Source organism: Lissotriton helveticus, chromosome 8 (genome assembly GCF_964261635.1).
Source record: "Lissotriton helveticus chromosome 8, aLisHel1.1, whole genome shotgun sequence".
Classification (NCBI taxonomy): domain Eukaryota; kingdom Metazoa; phylum Chordata; class Amphibia; order Caudata; family Salamandridae; genus Lissotriton; species Lissotriton helveticus.
This window is the reverse complement of record NC_136069.1, coordinates 273,792,433-273,813,674: the sequence shown is the minus strand read 5'-3', so window position 1 is coordinate 273,813,674 and position 21,242 is coordinate 273,792,433. Positions and strand designations below refer to the sequence as shown.

At 47.5% G+C, this 21,242-nt stretch overlaps 1 protein-coding gene across 1 annotated transcript in view; it reads left to right on the top strand.

The window, feature by feature from the left end:
• The window catches only part of GUCY1A2 (guanylate cyclase 1 soluble subunit alpha 2), a 1,287,229-nt gene that overhangs the window by 935,945 nt on the left and 330,042 nt on the right, over positions 1–21,242 (top strand). The gene's annotated exons all lie outside the window — the stretch shown is intronic.

The following is a 21,242-nucleotide window of genomic DNA, read 5'->3' as shown; positions in this document are numbered from 1 at the left end:
AAAGTCATGGACCCTCTTTGATTGGGTATCGTGGTGCAGACCCCATCATGTCACCTCGGGACCGGCGGAATGTGATGTCTCAGGCCCCTGGGTTCCCATGCCTACATGCACACCACACAAATGCACCCCGAGAGAGGTCGGAAATGGCATTGAGCACGTGAAACCAGCCCTTTTTATTACCCCGGTCACATGTCCTGTGATGCGTGTGCTGGATGGGTGTGGGGTGGGTGTACACCAGCTGTGAGGAAGTGGCTGTGGCATGCTGATAACTAGACCTATGGGCAGCAGATCACAACAGGGAAGTCCTGGCACATGTAGTATTTTTCACCCCTGTGAGCGTAAGCGTAGGTGGCTGGCCTGGCGTATGCCTGTCCAGCCAAGGGTTTGTAAAAAGACCCCAGGGCTCTGGGCATAGTTTCGTACGGCGCTGGAAAAGGAAGTTACAAATACGTGTGATGCTGTTGTTGCGTCGATGCCACCCGGACAACAGTTAGCAATGTGTCACCCTGCGACCAAAGTCCAACGACATAAGCCACATGGACGTAAGAGGAATTCACTGACCCTACATTCATCCATACTACCACACTTGAAAGACCTTAGACACAGTATATAGCAGTCCATTTCGGGGTCCAAAGTGAGTGTTGCAGGGTGTATCTGGGGACAGTGAAAGGTGATGATGCAGAGGGCAGTACCAAGCTGAAACCGGCCATATGTCAGAGATGAATGCTACTGCGTCCTTCCTACCATGAAGGAGGTTTCATCCGCATCTTCGTCCTCTGCTGTTCCATGTGCCTCACGTGTGGGTGGTGCAGGCCTTTCTCCAGCACTGTGTGGCAGTGACACCTCAGGAGCCAGAAGTAGAATGTCTGCCGCACTGTGTGGCACTGACACTTCAGGGGGCATAGATGTAATGGTAGCAGCAGCATGCATCAGCGCCTTTGCCTTGTGGCAGGAATGCCATGAGGATGGTTTTGAGGTCATTTAGGAACTCAGCCACCACTCGCTGGTGTGCAGTTGTGGCAGCCGCTCTTTCTGCATTGGCCTGCTCCATGGTCTCCATTAACCTCCGCATGTGTCCCAACTCCTTCCTGTGTGACAATCCTAGAGCCACTTCTACTGGCCGGTTGTTCTATTCTCTGAGCCAGGGCTCCAGCGATGTAAGCCATTGTGCGTTGGAGAGCATGGAGCGGACTGTGGGTGTCCATTATGGATTGTGAGTGGTCCCTGATGGGACTTAGACACCCACGTATGGCATCTAGTTTGTCTGCCATGCGGTCGAAGTCCACCGCACCTATTTAGCCAGCTGCTCCTGGCATCCCACCACACGGCGTTGGAAGGCCATGTGTTCTTCGTGGGGGTCCTGGGAGGTAGCCGTGGTAGTGGCTGCTGCAGGCTGTGTGGTCTGTGCAGTGGGTGGGGTGTCCTTGTTGCAGCTGGGATGCCCTGCTCCTGGAGGTGTGTTGCGGAGGCTGTCAATGAACTCTTGGAGGGCGTCGGAGTCGAAGCTGTGGTGGTCCTCTTCGTCATCAGAGAAGAGAGGGTCGTGCTGCTTTGCAGGAGGTGTTGATTCTCCCTCTGCAATGTGAAGGGGAGATGCAGTTTAACAATGTGTTCACATGTGTGTTGTCACATTGTCCATGTGTACATACAGACTGCATGACATGGCTGTTTGGGAGGAGCTGCCTATTTGATGGGGGACAGTGGCCATTTTGACAACAGACGTGTGTGTGTTTATGCTTGTACATTATAAACTCACATTTCCATGCAATGCCACTTGTGATTGGGCAGTGTCTACACTAACCCTGGGCGAAGCACTACGCTACGCTCGCGTAGTTCGCGAAGTTTGCGCAACTTTGCACTACGCGAGCTGCACGTAGCACAGTGCTAACACGCGTAGCGCAGCGTAGCGTAGTGCAGCAGTCATTTTTTGCTTGTTCGTGGTCCTCAATGTCATGTTTGCAACTGCGAGCAAGCAAAATGACATCCCAGCGAGACTCTCAATGCGGGGAGGTCAAGTTTATCATTGTGAGTGGTCGTGCATGCTCGCGACCGCTCGTGATGAGAAACTACCAGTTCGCGTTGAGAAAGCTGCCGCTCGAGTAAAAATCTACTCGAGCGGCAGAAAACTACAGCTCGCCCTGTGCAAGATGCCGTTTTCAATGATTGCCCAGTGCCGGATGCTTGTTCGCACTGTGCGATCATTGAAAATGCATCCTGCACAGTGCGAACATGCTACTACGCAGTTCGCGTAGTGCTACGTGAAATTCGCGTAGTGCGAAGTGCACTTCGCGTAGCTTCGCGTAGCTTCGCGTAGCTTCGCGCAGCGCTACTTCGTGAACTACGCCCACCCTTAGTCTACACCCGGTCGGCACCAGTTGTGTCCTGTGTTCTGTTGTGGACGTGCTGCGGTTTGAGCCACATTGTTGTCATAGTTGATGTGCTCTGCATGTTATGTTTGTGTGTTGCATTTCGGGGGAGTCGCCCCTGCAGCTCTGATTTTGCTGCCCCTTCTCTATTTCATGAGATGTGCCTTTGACTTCTGTGCTTATGCAGTGCTGAGATGTTGCATACTCGGGTACATTTGTCTCTTGGTGGGAGTTGGGGGCTGGGGCATGGTTTGTCCGCAGATGTGCTCAGCTCAATTGTGCTTGTGTGCCATTCTGCCCATCTCCCTTGTCCCCCCAGTCCCTGGTCGTTACTCACCCTGGTGCTGTTGTGTCTGGTGATGTTGAGCAGTGTCCGGTCCCCCGACTCCAGCCAAAGTCGCCCACTGATGACTGTGGACATAATTTCCTCCATATCGTCCAGCTCCTCCTCTGGTGCAGGACTCCCACCTCCAGTCTGCATTGCTGCCTTCCGGTTGTTGGCGACTTTCAGCTTGGTTTTGCGATTGACGTAATTCCAGCACCTCTTGACCTCTTCCATTGTCCTCTTGAGTACTCCCACTGCATTCATGTTGTCCTCGATGAACTGCCATAGTCCTTTTTTTGTTGGCAATGACACAGTGGAGGAGACAAACAGTTGTTGATGGTGTTCGTCCACCTCAGTTATCAGGATCCTTTTTTCCTGCTGACTGAAGTGCTCCTTCCTACTCTTCTTATCCTTGGCCTTCTCTGACACGAAGTCCCTGGCAGGTCCTTCTGGGGGCTTGTGGGGTTCTGGTTCTCCTCCGTACTTGCTCTGGCAATATCCATTGTGCTTCGCTGTTGTTTTTCTCTTTTTTTTTACTTTTATGTTGATTTTTCGCGCCTGACGTGTGTGAATTGCAGGCCTGCAGCTGGTTTTCGCAGATTTTTGTATTGTAATTGGCCTCATCGCAGCTTTTTTTGAGTTTGCGTTTCCCATTTTTGCGGCGTGGCCTTGGTTTTAACCTGGTCAGTTGACGTGTTATCTGGAGACATGGGGTACCATCTGGTCGCATCGGAACCGGAGTGCCAGAAGAATCGACGCATCGCCTTCTCTGCGACCCTTTTCTTTGTCTTGCGTTACGCATCCCAGGTACTTTGTGAGTAAAGTGTTGCATTTCATCATCTACCAGTTTATTTTTGCAACAAACTTTTTAAAGACATTCTACTGAGTTTTGTATGTTGGAATTTGGTCATTTTAGTCTTGTTTAGTTTATATAAAGACATTTTATTTTGTAAACTGGTGTGATGTCCATTTGTATTGTTTTTACTGTGTGACTGTAAGTGTTGGTACAAATACTTTACACTTTGCCTTTGGGCTAAGCCTGTCTGGCCGTGCTAAGCTACCAAGGGAGTGAGCAGGTGTTATCTAAAGTGTGTATCCCCCTTACTCTGACTAGAAGCCAAGGTCCCTATTTGGTCAAAGTTACATACCTCTGCCAACTAGAGACCCCCATTTCTGACAAATACCTTAAAGTACCCATCTCAGTGATCCCATTCAGAAGTTAGCCAGACTGAGTGGTCAGCCAGTAACTCTGTGTTAGCCAAACACAGTTTAGAAGTGCTGCTGTCAGGCCACATATAGAAAATACATACCCTACTCAATAATGTACAGCTCACTGCCTTAGGGCTCAATAGGTCTTCCCTAGGGGAGACTTATAGCTATTGATAAGGAGAGTGGGGCCTTTGGCATGGGTCTAAATTGAAAAGTCGAACAAGCAGTGTTACCCCTGCCCTTCCAGTCTGTAGTGGCCGGCTGAGAGCGATGTTGTACCTTGTCACACACAGGGTGGCACAATCAGTGTTGCGGACCTGGGTGGCCACTGTCTTACATGCCATGAGTACCATAAACTAGGAACTTATAAGTAAGTTGGCGTCTGCAAATTGGGGGTATCCTATTCGACATACACTTTGTAAGGGTTTATGTTAGAAGCGGCTGTCTCTAGTTGGCAGAGGTATACACTTCTGACAAATAGGGACACACCTTTTCTAGTCAGGGCAAGGGGATCACACACTTAGATAATCCCTGCTCACCCCCTTGGTAGCTTGGCAAAGCAGACAGGCTTATCTCAGAGGCAGTGCATTAAGCATTTATGACCACATACAGTAATAAAGTGAATACACTACAAATGGACACAACACAGTAGTATTATAAAAATAAGGATTAGCACAAGACCAAATAACGACAAAAATATACCACAGTCTTAATAAATACTCTTGGAAGGAAAAACAATAGTTCAAGCACGGTTTCTTCTTAGCACAAAGTCTTTAGTATCAAAAGCAACTCTTCTTCTTTAAAACACAGTTCTTGGCAACAATGTAACCCACACGGGAGTCACACGACGTCGAGGCAAAGTTAATCCAAAGGTTCGGCGTCGACCGCGAGGAGCGCTACGTCGAGCCCAGAGTCGCACAGACCCCAACAACACAGTACCTTGGAAAAGTGAAGCACTCGATGTTCAGCGTCGTCGTCGATGTCGATGTTGCAAGAGTGAGCAGCGCTCACGGCGTCGAGAGGGCTCGATGTAGATGCGATCAGCGGCGGCGTCGACACAGGGTCACTTGGAGCTGGAGCCGAACTCGCTACTCACTGGCGTCGCTACTGGCGTCGATCGGGCCCGGCGGCCCGCGTCGAAGGTGCGGGACACTGGGGCCGTTACTCATGATGTCGAGCTGGATTCGGCGACGTCCGTCGGCGTCGAGATTGCTGGGTTCTTCAGAGGTGCTGGATTTCAGGTTCCAGCAATAAGCACTTTCAGCAAATAAATGAAGTCCTTTAGCCCTGTGACTTCAACAGGAGACTGGCACTTCTTCCAGCCCTTGGAGATTTTCTTGAGCAAAGCTTGAGAGTACACACTTAGTTCCTCTCTCCTGGTTCCTTGGCAACAATAAAGAAGCAACTGCAGGATTCCCCCAACAAACAGCACTCTAGCAGAAGGGGTAGGCAGTCCTTGGATCAGCAGGCTTCTTGTCCTTGGTTCAGGTTTCCTTGTCAGAAGTGATCTAAATTCTTGGTTATGGGGTCCTTCTCTTATACCCCTTTTTGGCTTTGATCCCTTTGTCCATGCAGGGGAATTTCCCACCATCTTGGGTTTGTTGTGGGTGTTGCCAGGCCGAAGCACCTGGCCGATTCACTGGGAAGGGCAGAGTCCTCAGCCGCCCAGCAGGAGCGGAGCCAGCATTGTCACTGGCAGGGGCAGGGCCATCAGTTGCCCGGCAGGAGGTGGGCCAGGAAAGTCCCAGGCAGGCACAGAGTCATCAGCCGCCTGGCAGGGGGGCGGAGCCAGCATTGTATCAGGCAGGGCAGGCTATCAGGAGCTACTCTTCCCCTACTCTCAATGCAGATGCCCCACTCATCCCACACTGACTCAATCAGACTCTCTGGAGCCACCCAGCTCCTGTCACACGCACACCAGAACCAGCAGAGACCGGTAGACAGTTAGACAAGAAAATAGCTACTTTCTAAAAGTGCTATTTTCAAACACAGAGTCTAAAAACCATCCACCCAAACGGATGCGTTATTAGACCCTGAGTTCAGGGATGCCAAATTCGACATTGCACCATGCTCCCCGAGCCCGCTAGGATTATAGCATTAATAATCCTGGCAGCCCATTCTAACTGATGGAGAGCAGGTAACCTTACAATAGTGAAAAACGAATGTGGCTGTAATTCACTATTAGGACATGCCAACCTTGTCAGGCTTGTCCTACCTTATGCTTTCAATGCACCCTGCCCGTGGGCCTACCATAGGGGTGACTAACATGAAGTTAAGGGAAGGTTTAGGGACTGGCAAGTAGGTGTACTTGCGCAGTCCTCGTGACAGTCAGACTGCACGTGGTCTAGCAATGGTAGACCTTCAGACATACTTTTACTAGGCCGCTCTTGTGGGTGGCACAACACGTGCTGCAAGCCCACGAGCAGCATTTGTATTTACAAGCCCTGGCACTCCTGGTGCACTCTACTAGGGAATGATAGTAAACCAAATAAGCCAAACATGGAATTCAATCAATACAGCAATTTCACATAGGGAGCACTTGCACTGTGGCACTGATCAGCAGTGGCACAGTGCCCAAAGCATATACCAGCAAAAACATCGTAAACAGAGGAGGCAAACAGAAAAAATGGAGGAGAGACTCATGCCAATGATGCCAGGTCTAACACGTGTCCCCTCCAGCTGAAATGTGGGGAGAACTACCCTTACCCTAGGGAGTCCTCATCACTAAGGCGGAAAAATCTGGACAGACCATCAGCATTGGTGTGATCTGTGCCAGGGCGGTGTTCCACCGTGAAGTCCATCCCCTGTAGGGAAATGGACCACCTCAACAGCTTTGGATTCTCACCCCTCATCTGCATCAACCATCTGAGGGGCCTGTGGTCTGTCTGAACCCGGAAGTGAGTCCCAAACAGGTAGGGTCTTAGCTTCTTCAGCGCCCAGACCACAGCAAATGCTTCTCTCTCTATCGCACTCCACCTCTGTTCCCTGGGAAGTAACCTCCTGCTGATGAAGGCTACAGGTAAGTCTCGGCCCTCTTCATTCACCTGAGCTAGGACAGCCCCCACGCCATGCTCTGAAGCGTCCGTCTGGACAACAAATTCTTTAGAAAAGTCGGGTGCCTGGAGTATGGGTGCTGTTCACATTGCAGTTTTCAGGGTGTCAAAGGCCGTCTGACAGGCGTCAGTCCAGATCACAAGTCGTGGCTGCTTCCTGGAAGTCAGCGAACTCAAGGGGTGCACAATGTTACCATAATCCTTGACGAACCTCCTGTAGTAACCCGTGAGACCCAAGAAGGCTCTCATCTGAGTCTGGGTTTTGGGCGGTGCCCATGCCAGGATGGTATCAATGTTGGGTTGCAGGGGGGCCACCTGGCCGCTCCCTACTTGGTGCCCCAAGTACACCACTGAACCCTGCCCAATCTGGCACTTACTGGCTTTGATTGTGAGGCCTGCTCTGCGCAGGGCCAACAACACTTCCTGGAGGTGGCGCAAGTGTTCCTCCCAGCTGGCGCTGAACACTGCGATGTCGTCCAGGTAGGCGGCACTGAAATCCTCCAGTCCAGCCAAGACCCGGTTGACCAACCTCTGGAAGGTGGCAGGGGCATTCTTCATCCCAAAGGGCATAACCCGGAACTGGTAGTGCCCATCTGGTGTGGAGAATGCTGACCTCTCTTCTGCCCCATCAGTCAAGGCGATCTGCCAGTACCCAGACGTTAGATCAAACGTACTAAGGTACCGGGCAGCCCCTAACCGATCTATGAGCTCATCAGCTCTGGGGATGGGGTGCGCGTCAATCTTGGTGACTGAATTGAGTCCTCGGTAATCCACACAGAACCGAAGTTCCGGTGAAGCACCAGGCGCTGCAGCCTTCGGGACCAAGACCACTGGGCTGACCCAAGGACTGCTAGAGGACTCAACCACCCCTAAGGCAAACATTTTGGAGACCTCCTCCTTGATGTATGCTCTGACCTTGTCAGTCACTCTGTAAGCCTTGTGCTGTCCCCGGTGTCCACATCATGGACACACCAGTGAGTGACACCAGGGATCAAGGAAAACAGATCAGGGAATTGTCCCAACAGTTGGCGACAATCCTGCTGCTGTTCAGGGGTCAGTGTGTCAGAGAGGACAACACCTTCCACTGACCCATCTTGCTCTTTTGCAGACAGGAGGTCAGGAAGAGGCTCACTCTCCTCTTCCATTCCAGCATCTGTAGCTAGGAGCATGCCCACTTTCTTTCTAAGTGGGGCTTTAAACGGTTGACATGCAGGACCCGCAAGGGGTTCCTGGGAGACTCCAAGTCCACCATGTAGGTGACATCGCTCTTTTTCTCCACAACCTTAAATGGTCCAGACCATCTGTCCTTGAGCGCACAAGGTTCCACAGGGGACATGACCCAAACTCTCTGTCCAGGCTGAAGCTCTACCAGAGTGGCATTCCGGTCGTACCACCGCTTCATCTCCTCCTGGCTGGCCTCCAGATTTGCCTGAGCAAGATCTCTGAAGCGCCGAGTCTGGTTCCTAAAGGCCAGCATGTAACTGTATACATCCTGGGGAGGTTTCCTGGGAGATTGCTCCCAGCCTTCTTTGACCAGACTCAAAGGTCCTCTTACCGGGTGTCCATACAAAAGCTCAAAGGGGCTGAACCCTAGAGACTTCTGTGGCTCCTCACGGTAAGCAAACAGCAGGCATGGCAAGAGGACGTCCCATTTACGCCTCATTGGTTCTTCAAGACCCATAATCATGCCTTTAAGGGTACGGTTGAATCTCTCAACCAACCCATTACCTTGAGGGTGGTAAGGCGTGGTGAACTTGTAGGTTACCCCACACTCCTTCCACAGAGACTTCATATAGTTGGAAATGAAGTTGGTGCCCCGGTTTGACACCACCTCTCTGGGGAACCCCATTCGGGAGAAAACACCCATCAGTGCCCGTCCCACCACGTGGGCCGTCACTGTCCTGAGAGGGATGGCTTCCGGGTACCGTGTGGCATGGTCCACCAAGACCAGGATGAACCTGTTGCCCAGGGCTGTCTTCGGGTCCAGGGGCCCAACAATGTCAATCCCCACCCGGTCAAAGGGGGTACTGACCACGGGAAAAGGTTGGAGGGGAGCCTTCTGCTTCCGCCCACTTTTCCCACTTGCCTGGCAAGTTTGACAGGTCTTGCAATGGATATCTTTATCCCTTCTCATCTGAGGCCAATAAAAATGGGTGACAAGCCTGTCATAGGTCTTGTCCTGCCCCAGATGTCCAGCTAAAGGAACGTCATGAGCCAAACCCAGTAGGAAGGCTCTGAAGCGCTGGGGTACCACCAGCACACGGGCTGACCCAGGCTCAGCAGCCTTAGGCTCGCTATACAGGAGGTCGTTCTCCCAGTAAACAAAATGTGACCCTGACTGATCACCTGAGGTTTGGGCTGAGGCCTGCTGCCTCATACCCACAAGAGAAGGGCACACTTTCTGTTCTGCACAGAATTCCTCCCTGGAGGGACCACCATCCTGCTGCCAGTGGGTCAGCTCGGGTAGGTCTCCCAGTTCAGCAACTTGTTCACCGGTGGGTTCCAGGGCATACCCCTCAAGGTCTGCCTCCTCCTGGACCATGGGAACTATGGGGGACGGTTTCCCGCGCCCCCTGCCTCTTCTCTTCACAGCTGGGTCCTGGGCCATACTTTCAGGCTCCAGAAGCCCATCAACACCCTTACTTGCTGTCATCGATCGAGTGGTTGCACACACCCACTCTGGCACACCCAACATTTTCAAATGTGTCTCCCTCTCCACCTTAGCCCAAGGGGAGTCTTCCAAATCATTGCCCAGGAGACAATCAACAGGCATGGCGGGCCTTACAGCAACTTGAAGAGTACCTGAAACTCCCCCCATTCAAAGGAAACTTGAGCTACCTCACAAGCTCTCTGGGAGTTGTCGGCAGCTATCACAGGGTAGAATGCGTGGGGAACCACCTGCTCTCTGGACACCAAGTGACACTTGACAGCTGTCACACTCGCTCCGGTGTCTCTGAGAGCTTCCACTCTATGGCCATTAATGGTCACCCACTGCCTATATTTCTTAGTGTTACTAGGCAGAGGGGGTGGAGGAACCATTTCCATGTCTCCTACAGAGACCAGGGACATTTCTGCGGGACCCTCCCCACCATGGGCAACCATCTCCTCCCCTCCCAGGGCTACACTCGCCAACTGACGGGGAGCTGCACGTGGTGGTGCAGTAGAGTTCTTCAAGGGACACTGAGGATCATAAAAACGGTGTCCCACCTGCTTACAAGCGAAGCAGGTCATTGGGCCCCTTCGAACAGGTTTACCTGTCGGGGCCTCTGATTTCTTATCTGGGGGAGGCTGGGAACCCTTCCCTTGGTTCCCTTGGGGATTACTTTGGGGCCCTTTCTGGGACTCCTTCTGTTTACCCTTGTCCCCCCCACTCTTCTGCTGGGGACCCTGCCCATCTTTGGCTGAGTCTCCCACTGGACCCTTGTGGACCCTGGTACTGACCCAGCGGTCCGCCTCTTCAGCAAGTTTTCTAGGGTTAGATATCTTGCTATCAATAAGGTGCTGGCGCAGCTCTGGAAAACAGTTATTAGACAAGTGCTCCCAAGCAAACAAATCATAAAGAGCATCATAACTTTCCACTTGGCTGCCCTTTACCCAACCATCCATGGCTCTGCAAAAATATGACACATACTCCACCCACGTAGTACCAGGCAACTTCTTACATTCTCTAAAGGCCTGTCTGTACTTTTCTGGGGTTAGGCCATACCTTAACATTAAAGCATCCTTCATATGAGCATAAGACATCCTATCCTCAACAGGCATGTCTAACAGGGTATCTCTTCCCTCATTCACAAAGCGACCCCACAACCCCGCTCCCCAATCCTTCTCAGGGACCCGGTGGGCCAACAATGCTAACTCATATGCTTTAAACCATTGACCAATATCCTCATTCTTCTGAAAATCTTTGATCACATCTTTAGGAAAATAAAACCTACTTTCTGTAGGCACAGATGGGATGCTGCCACCAGAGGGATTTAATTCTAACTCTTTAGCTTTGAGCTCCAACTCCCTCAACCTGGTATCACGCTCCAAAGCTAACTTCTCTCTTTCAAACTCTAACCTTTTGATCTCCAGATCAGCTTCTCTCCTGCCTCTTGCATTCTCTATCTCCAACTGCCCATCTATTTTAAGTTTTGCCATTTCCATGTTGTATGCTCGCTCCTTCGCCCTTTCTTCTCTTTCTTCAGGAGAAAGACCTTTGGAGGAAACACTGCTGCCAGGAGGAGATGTGGGCCCATTCACTGGCACTTCCTCCTCCCCTTCCCCTTCCTCTGTCGGTACCACCACCGGATCAGAGGGATCTCTGGCCTCTAACCAGGCCTGCAATGCTTTGAGATATTCTGGTTTTTTTTTCCAGCCTGTGGTAGGAACTTTAAATTGCTTGCAAAAGGATTTCAGATCCTGTAACTTGTAATCCTTTATCTTGCTCCTCTCAAACTCCTCCACAACAACAACAGGGGCAGTGACTCCGGCATCACTCATGGTCAAAACTGGCAGTTTCAAAAATCAAGTTCCAGGAAATTTGGAGAACAAAAATAGAATATCCAACCAAGTAGATTGTGGCTGCGCTATGGTCTGCTTTCACTATGTAGCGCACACTAATCACTGCACATGGGTCATAAATGCAAAGTTCAAATCCCACCGCTGACCCACCAATGTTAGAAGCGGCTGTCTCTAGTTGGCAGAGGTATACACTTCTGACAAATAGGGACACACCTTTTCTAGTCAGGGCAAGGGGATCACACACTTAGATAACCCCTGCTCACCCCCTTGGTAGCTTGGCAAAGCAGACAGGCTTATCTCAGAGGCAGTGCGTTAAGCATTTATGACCACATACAGTAATAAAGTGAATACACTACAAATGGACACGACACAGTAGTATTATAAAAATAAGGATTTTTATATAAGGCTTAGCACAAGACCAAATAACGACAAAAATATACCACAGTCTTAATAAATACTCTTGGAAGGAAAAACAATAGTTCCAGCACGGTTTCTTCTTAGCACAAAGTCTTTAGTATCAAAAGCAACTCTTCTTTAAAACACAGTTCTTGGCAACAATGTAACCCACACGGGAGTCACACGACGTCGAGGCAAAGTTAATCCAAAGGTTCAGCGTCGACCGCGAGGAGCGCTACGTCGAGCCCGGAGTCGCACAGACCCCAACAACACAGTACCTTGGAAAAGTGAAGCACTCGATGTTCAGCGTCGTCGTCGATGTCGATGTTGCAAGAGTGAGCAGCGCTCACGGCGTCGAGAGGGCTCGATGTAGATGCGATCAGCGGCGGCGTCGACACAGGGTCACTTGGAGCTGGAGCCGAACTCGCTACTCACTGGCGTCGCTACTGGCGTCGATCGGGCCCGGCGGCCGGCGTCGAAGGTGCGGGACACTGGAGCCGTTACTCACGATGTCGAGCTGGATTCGGCGACGTCCGTCGGCCTCGAGATTGCTGGGTTCTTCAGAGGTGCTGGATTTCAGGTTCCAGCAACAAGCACTTTCAGCAAATAAATGAAGTCCTTTAGCCCTGTGACTTCAACAGGAGACTGGCACTTCTTCCAGCGCTTGGAGATTTTCTTGAGCAAAGCTTGAGAGTACACACTTAGTTCCTCTCTCCTGGTTCCTTGGCAAAAATAAAGAAGCAACTGCAGGATTCCCCCAACAAACAGCACTCTAGCAGAAGGGGTAGGCAGTCCTTGGATCAGCAGGCTTCTTGTCCTTGGTTCAGGTTTCCTTGTCAGAAGTGATCTAAATTCTTGGTTATAGGGTCCTTCTCTTATACCCCTTTTTGGCTTTGATCCCTTTGTCCATGCAGGGGAATTTCCCACCATCTTGGGTTTGTTGTGGGTGTTGCCAGGCCGAAGCACCTGGCCGATTCACTGGGAAGGGCAGAGTCCTCAGCCGCCCAGCAGGAGCGGAGCCAGCATTGTCACTGGCAGGGGCAGGGCCATCAGTTGCCCGGCAGGAGGTGGGCCAGGAAAGTCCCAGGCAGGCACAGAGTCATCAGCCGCCTGGCAGGGGGGCGGAGCCAGCATTGTATCAGGCAGGGCAGGCTATCAGGAGCTACTCTTCCCCTACTCTCAATGCAGATGCCCCACTCATCCCACACTGACTCATTCAGACTCTCTGGAGCCACCCAGCTCCTGTCACACGCACACCAGAACCAGCAGAGACCGGTAGACAGTTAGACAAGAAAATAGCTACTTTCTAAAGTGCTATTTTCAAACACAGAGTCTAAAAACCATCCACCCAAACGGATGCGTTATTAGACCCTGAGTTCAGGGATACCAAATTCGACATTGCACCATGCTCCCCGAGCCCGCTAGGATTATAGCATTAATAATCTTGGCAGCGCATTCTAACTGATGGAGAGCAGGTAACCTTACAATAGTGAAAAACGAATGTGGCTGTAATTCACTATTAGGACATGCCAACCTTGTCAGGCTTGTCCTACCTTATGCTTTCAATGCACCCTGCCCGTGGGCCTACCATAGGGGTGACTAACATGAAGTTAAGGGAAGGTTTAGGGACTGGCAAGTAGGTGTACTTGCGCAGTCCTCGTGACAGTCAGACTGCACGTGGTCTAGCAATGGTAGACCTTCAGACATACTTTTACTAGGCCGCTCTTGTGGGTGGCACAACACGTGCTGCAAGCCCACGAGCAGCATTTGTATTTACAAGCCCTGGCACTCCTGGTGCACTCTACTAGGGACTGATAGTAAACCAAATAAGCCAAACATGGAATTCAATCAATACAGCAATTTCACATAGGGAGCACTTGCACTGTGGCACTGATCAGCAGTGGCACAGTGCCCAAATCATATACCAGCAAAACATCGTAAACAGAGGAGGCAAACAGAAAAAATGGAGGAGAGAGTCATGCCAATGATGCCAGGTCTAACAGTTTAGATTACTAGCACTTAAATCTGGGTAGCAGCCCTCCATGCACTCTCAGAGTTGAAAAACCAGCAGCATAAGTCCAAAAAATGTGGAGGTGGAAATGCAAAAAGAGGAATTTCCTTACAGTTAGGAATGGAATGCATTGCTCATTTTGATATATGTTGGATCCTAAAAAACACAGAACCGTCAAGTAAGTAGAGCTCCTTTGCAAAGAAAAGTTATGCTTAGCTCTACCTGGAACATATAGAGGGATAAAGGAGACAGAAGTCTGGGGCAGGGTGAGCCACATGCTATGCTCGCCTATGAGTCTGTCATATGCATGCATAGATGTTGAGGTTAGAAGTTTAAAGGTAGCATTTTTAGCTCTGGGAAACTGGTATTGAATGGCAAGAGTTTGTCAAAATTATTGTTCCCATCGCTGAGACTTTATTTATTCGATGTGTATCATTACAAATTTCTGGAACTCTCATCTGTTCTAGACATGCCATATTCAACATGCACTGATGTACACAATCATTCCAATGTAAATTCGATTCACAAAAGTTAGGACATCAAACGCAGATGTAATCTTACTGGAGTTCTCAAACAATTGCCGGAGTACTCCTTGAGAAGTGTGGCAGTCATAGTTTTCTAGGAACATTCATATGGAAGATTTGCACATGCAGAATTTGCATCTGATGGATAAATCTGTGTATGAAAATCGAATACAACAATAAATACTCCTACAGCAACCTATTAAAAGACCAGATAGTTCAATGTAGGTATCGTATCAGTGTGCAAGGTGGGATTAAACACTAACCGACTAGGGATGAGTTCAATATGCTAACCATATCTGTGTATATGGGGGGGCAACACTAGTTGTTTTTAGTTACCCTCACACACCCTAGTGGTGTCATGCTTCATCATTGGGTCACCCCGACTCCTACAGGTCGGGGTGGGCTCAACCACAGTGTTGGGAAGCTCTTGTGATAATGAAGGCAAAGGGGTATATATAAAATACCTCAATCAAACCCCTGGTGTCCCTTTATTCATGGGTCTGGTTGGGTCGTTAAAAAATAAGTAAAAAAATGGTCTGTTAGGATGTTTTTGGTCCTATGACCCTAGTGAGGTGCCGACATGTTTCAGTCCTGATAAGGCCATAAAGGTCCCGGTCTTTCTTCAGGGCAATGATCAATAACCCCCTTATGTGTGGGGATACTAAAGAGGTGGAACTCCCTACTCTATCAATGTGGCGAGGGAAGAGTAGCTTCTCCTCGTGTTTATGTGGTACTACAAGTGAGTAATGCCAAGCTCCATCTGTGGAAAAAATGAGCATATGAGATCTTATCAGAAACAGACATTATCCGAATTCTTTGTGTAGAATCCCATGTGTGGCATGCTGGTTACTCAGTGAGCATGCTTGATTTGTGGAAAGCACGAAAGCTTTCATTCTATGTCACTCGAACCAGTATATAGTGACAATCTCATTATGTGACACCCAATGGTAGTGTCAAACATCACACACTATTTCGCTCAAACGGTGTGACAGTGTGAAGTAAAGTATTTAAAACAGTGGTCGAAGTCTCAATTGCAGCAAAAATCTCATAAGACATACATACATACATGTGCTAAAGTCGTGTAAAGCACTCTAGAAATGTACATTCACATAATCCATGCAGCATTAGGTAACTTGTATTAACACTTACCCAAATTATGTTGGGTGCAGGCAACTCAGTGAGTGGGACGCTAGGGCATACTCTCCTAATTAAAGTGTAGTTGAGAATTAGGTATCGAAAAATGCATTAATGGGTCTAGCGTGAGGCGTACGGTTCCAGCGGGGCTAGTGTAGCTCGTAGAGATCCGCGCTTACTAGAGGGGAATCGCTACTTACTTATTCCGAAGACGCTCCCTACCGGATTGCAGAGACCCGCTCTCCGGCTTGTGGCTTCTGTATCAGCTGGAGCGGGTGAGAAGCATTGTTTACATCCGTCTAGAGCGTCGAACGTGTGACGTCAACACCGTAAGTAGCCGCGTCTCTGACCTCAAGAGGTGATGGGAAATATAGTGTTATGACAAGTTTGTTGTGTCAAATGCAGGAAGTGCCGCAAACCTAGGGAAATTACGTTGATCATGACATAAGCTCATATTTACAAATACATGTGTATTTATATATAGTCCCAACACGCATGTATTCCATCTTGTAGTCACTACATCACCTTTTGGTGGATGGTAATAACAAACTGGATATAATCCAAGCCTATTTAGAAGTGTAGTAAAAAATAGGATGTTGAATACTAACCATATCACTTTATTCCGGGACAGTTAAAAAAATACACTTGCGTGCAGATAAGTGATTGCATAAGTAATCTAGTGGTAGAATCGTTGATACAATCATCCAGGGTTATCATAGGGAGACCTAGTGTCTTATGTTCTCGTCACGTTGTGCCTGACATGGCCCCAGAGTCTAATCAGCTATATTATGGTGACAGTAATCAATAACAGAGACTACCAGAAAAATGATGATACAATGGGCGGGATATGTTGGTATGGACTCGATGTAAAAAATTACTTCACTTAGTTCATGATCAGATTTCTAAAGTTCTCACCACGGTCTATTCAGGTATCTGTTGTTCCTGATTTGTAGGTGATCCAGACTATTTTGGTACTATTTCAATGTGGTTAGCAGCCTATCATGATGTCATTTTCTCAATTGAGCCCACGGTATTGAATCATTAAGGCCCGATATATGAGTTTTGAGACGATAGATCCAACTCTGTTCTTTCTTAATAGTACCTTTTGTAAGTTAATGCCTGGCTTGACTTTTTCAATCACCGTCCATTTTATATCAGTGTCCTTGTGACTTTTTTCAACAAAATGTGCAGTAAGTCTGGTCGCAGTGACTGCCCTTCTTATGGTACTGCGATGTTCGCTGATACGTATTTTTATCTTGCGGGAAGTCATTCCCACATAGGACAATTGACACGGGCGCTTGATCAAATAAATTACTGCGTCTGAGTTACAGTTTGTGTGGCATCTTTGTTCCCAAGGTGTACTAAGGCCAAGATCTAGATGTTTGGTGTGTTCAGTGAATTCACATGCCACACATGTACCGCACGGGTAATGTCCCATCATTGGAGTAGTATTCCAAAGTGTAGTCTGTATGTTCATCACTGGTTTGTAACTGTTGGTATGCACAAGTGAGTCTTTTAGACTCTTATTTTTCTTAAAGGAAAACATCGTTTTTTTCGTATTCCAGGCTATTGGACGTCAAAATGTTCAATTTTTTATTTATGATCTTTTTGATCTGATTTGACGAGGAATTAAATGTGTTTACACATATTAGTTGTTGTGGTTCTGTTTTTTCATTCGTTTCGAGTAGGGATTCCCTTGGTGTGTTTCGTGCTCGTTTCCTGGCATTCTCAATTATTCTCGGTGGATATTTCTTCTGTTTTAATTTGTTCGTCAAAATATCAGCCTCCTTTTTGAAATCCTTAACCTCGGAACAGTTTCTGCGAATTCGCAAAATTTGGCCCACGGGTAAATTCTCTCTCAAGCTTCTAGGATGTGCACTGTCAAATCTTAAGAGGCTATTCTTGTCAGTGGGCTTGGTGTAAAGGGAGCCCGACAAGCTTCCATCCCTGGCAAAGATGTTTATGTCCAGGAATGGTACTGTACTCTTGTTGTGGTTCATTGTGAACGAAAATAAGGATTAAGACTGTTTATCCATTGTGCGAAATTCTGTAAAGTTGTCTCGTCCCCCTTCCATATCAGCAAACGTCATCCATGTACCTGTACCACCTACAGATGTTGCTTGTGTAGGGGTTAGGAGCCCAGATGTTAAGATTTTCAAAATGGCTCATGTACAGGCACGCTATGCTCGGGGCAAAATCTAATTCAATTGAGCATTTGCAGTTTTTGCACTTTAAAAAAATACCTTTTTTCAAAGGGGAAAATTATTTTGCCAGGTGGGATCATAATGAAAAACTAATATACCTGCACCTCACCCAAAAATTTTGAATGTTTTTTTACAAATGTTAGGTGCAAGGGTAAAATTTAATCAGTTCTTGTTTTATGCTATAAATGCATTCATATGGGGTATTTTTAAGTTCTCACACCCCATCCTCATCAGGAATCTCCATAAGACTGGAATCCAAGGACAGGCTCTCCACTTGATCTTCTCCTTCTTAATAGATAGGACACTAGCTGTTAGCTTACCACCGTACTCATGGGAAGCCTGCAAACAAACCTGCAATGTGTCTTAGGGTTCATCGCTCAGCTCCACCCTCTTTATGGCATATATGATCCCTTTGGCCAATGTCATCCACACAAATGTCAGCAACATCTTCTCGCATGCTCTCCCTCTTGGACAAGAGCTCCAACACAAGAATCAAGTTCACCACTTGCATCCTCAAAGTCGCTAACTAGATTAACACCAATTGTTTTAAGCTCATCACTGGCAAGTCAGAAGTAGTGTTCTTCTGCAAGAACACCTTATCATGGGACATCAGCTAGTGACCAGCCAAACTCAGACCCAAACCCAGAACCCATGCCAGGAACCCCATTAATCATCAATGACAGCAAAAGGGATATAACTGTACAAGTCAAACCATCACTGCATTCTGCTTTCACACCCTGAAGATGCTTAGGAAGATCTTCAAATGGCTACCATACAATGCCTGAAAAACTGTCACTCACACCTTAGTCACTAGCAAGATAGGCTTTGTGAACAATTTGTACGTCGGGATCACCATGAAACTCAGTAGAAGTCTGAAAATGATCCAGAACTCGGCAGCCAGACAGATCCTCAACCTCATACACAGAACTCACATCACACCACAATCTCAGGGAGTCCCACTGGCTCCCAACACATAAACGTGCTCAATTCATACTCCTCACACACATTCAAGGTATTACACAATTCAAGGCCCACCTACCTGAACAGTCGCATCCCCTTCCATCAGCAACCCGAATACCTCAGCTCTACAGGAATCCTGCTCACACATATCCCACACATACACAGAACCAGATCAGGAAGACGGGCATTCTCTTACATCACTCCTAAAGCATGGAACAGCCTCCCACTTCATATCAGGCCCTCCTCTTCTATTCTTGAATTCGGCAGAAAGCTGAAGATATTTTTTTTCAACTAATCAACCTCCTACACGGAAGGATGGGCACACACACCTGCTAATGGCCAAAATACCTTCACAGCTGATTGAACACTTTACAAATACACATAACAGAACATATGTTTAAAACCTTGTTCAAAATTATAATTGAGTGGAAAATTACAGTTAGTTTTTCACTCAACTTTTTTACCAGTCTTTTTTCCAAAATCTGAAACCATTATTTTACACTACTCTTACTGTTTGGATGTATCATTTGGTAAACTGTTCAGGACGTGTTTTTTCTTTATTCTTACTGTTAATGGGCGTGGTATTGTGTTCACCTTTATATATTGCAGGCTCTTTGGATAGAAACGTTATGCGAGCAAGCACATAAAAATAAAAATAGACAGTGTTACTGGGAGAGCTCTCCAGCTGCTTCCTTTGCTTATATTACACTCTGACACCTTTAATCCTTCAAGGAAATACTGTGAAAAATAAGGTAGGATAAGCTACTCAAACGCGTCATCCATTTGGAACTGATGAATTAGGAAAAGTGAACAAGGGAGAAATGATGCACATTTAAAAAAACTGCACTGCTGCTACTGAAGACCTACAGGCGAAATGTTTCAAAGTGTTTATCACCTTTCCTCTAATGTCACACAATTAACTTTTTTCTAATCACTGTTCACCTAATTATGTGTCACTTTATGAACCACCTCTCTTTGCATTAGCAATTTAGGTCTCACGTTTTAATATATTCATGGCTAATCTGTTTTTCACCATCTATTCCAAATCAAAGGTGCTATGGATTAGGGAAAATGGCTAATTGTTCATATTAGGAATGTATGTATGTAGTTTAATTTTTAGACCTAAAACAGATTTAAAGGAAATGTCATATTTATGCACTAGTCCAACTCCCCTTTCTTGTAATCAAATATGCCAATCATTAGTGGAAAACGAACAGCCGCGGTTGGTAGTGGGAGTACATGCCAGGCGGTGATGTGGGGAGGGGCAGGGTAGTAATCTATGGATCATGGAGCGTTACAGGTAAGTAAACATATAAATAAATAAAACAAATTTTGTTGGGCGCACTGCATCGCATTTGGGGATGCAGTGCACGCAACAAAATTCGTTTTTAGATCACTGCCCGGCAGGTACTCCCACTACCGACAGCGGCTGAAAACGAATTTGAAAGTCTGAGCTGAAAAATGGAAGTAAACATTTAATCTGCTCGGCAAAGCACTAGAAATGAAGGGGAATTTGTATGCAAGCTTTGTGTCATGCTTGCATGACTCTACATTGTACATGTGTGATGCAAACATGTAAGTAATATTTTTGAAGCCACTTTCCGTGGCTTTGACTGACTTCAAAAATATGGATTCATGCGACACAGTGCAAATCGCTGCTTTTCATTACTCTGCTCAAGGGAGTTGCTCCATAGGCATTGTGGTGGGTGGTTCCAAGTAACTCCCATGGTTTGTGGTGCATTCCTACCTTTACCAAACCTAGTTACCCTGGGAATGTGCCAAAAAAATACACCTCCCCAGGAAAGACTTAACAAGAAGAAATATGGGTATTTCTCTTCGTTTTTTCCTCTTTCTATGTGTGCGGCATCAAGCAGCACACATGAAAAGAGGAAAAAGCCTCTCAGGATTGGAAATGTGCAGGAAGGTGTCACTTCATGCAGAAAAACAACCCAGCTTGCAGCACAGGCACCCTTGCAAGGGGTGCCTTTGTTCGTGCTAGGCTGCCAAGACAGCGACAGCACAAGGGGAAAGGACCAGAATGTGCCACATTGGATAAATACAGTGCATTCCTAACATTTACCAAGGTGATTTGCTGCACTGTCCTGCAGTACAATACTTGGAAATATTCCCCAAATTGTATTACTTTTATGGAATTAAATGGTAATCAATTGACCAACTTCAGATGTATGTTGGTGTGAGCTTTGTCAAAAGGCAGGAAATCTCCATAGAAAGGCTACAGTATCATCCAATAAAATGCATTATTTCCAATTTTTGGGGAGAACTCTACGAGGCAACAGCTTTAATGCAGCAGTTTGTAATGAGCACGATAGTGCAATATTCAGGCAGTCAATGTATTCTTAATGTGTGATGGTAGCATTTTACATAGACCACCCGTGGGATAACGTTTCCATAGTTCATTTGCTGCTTACAATTAGCACCAGGAGGCCTCGTTTTGAGAATTAATTTTAGATACTTTGTTTGCTCTAGTTAATTGACATGTCAATAGTTGTTTGTGCTGTTCAAGCTACATTTATTCAACTTTAGGGATTTTGATGCT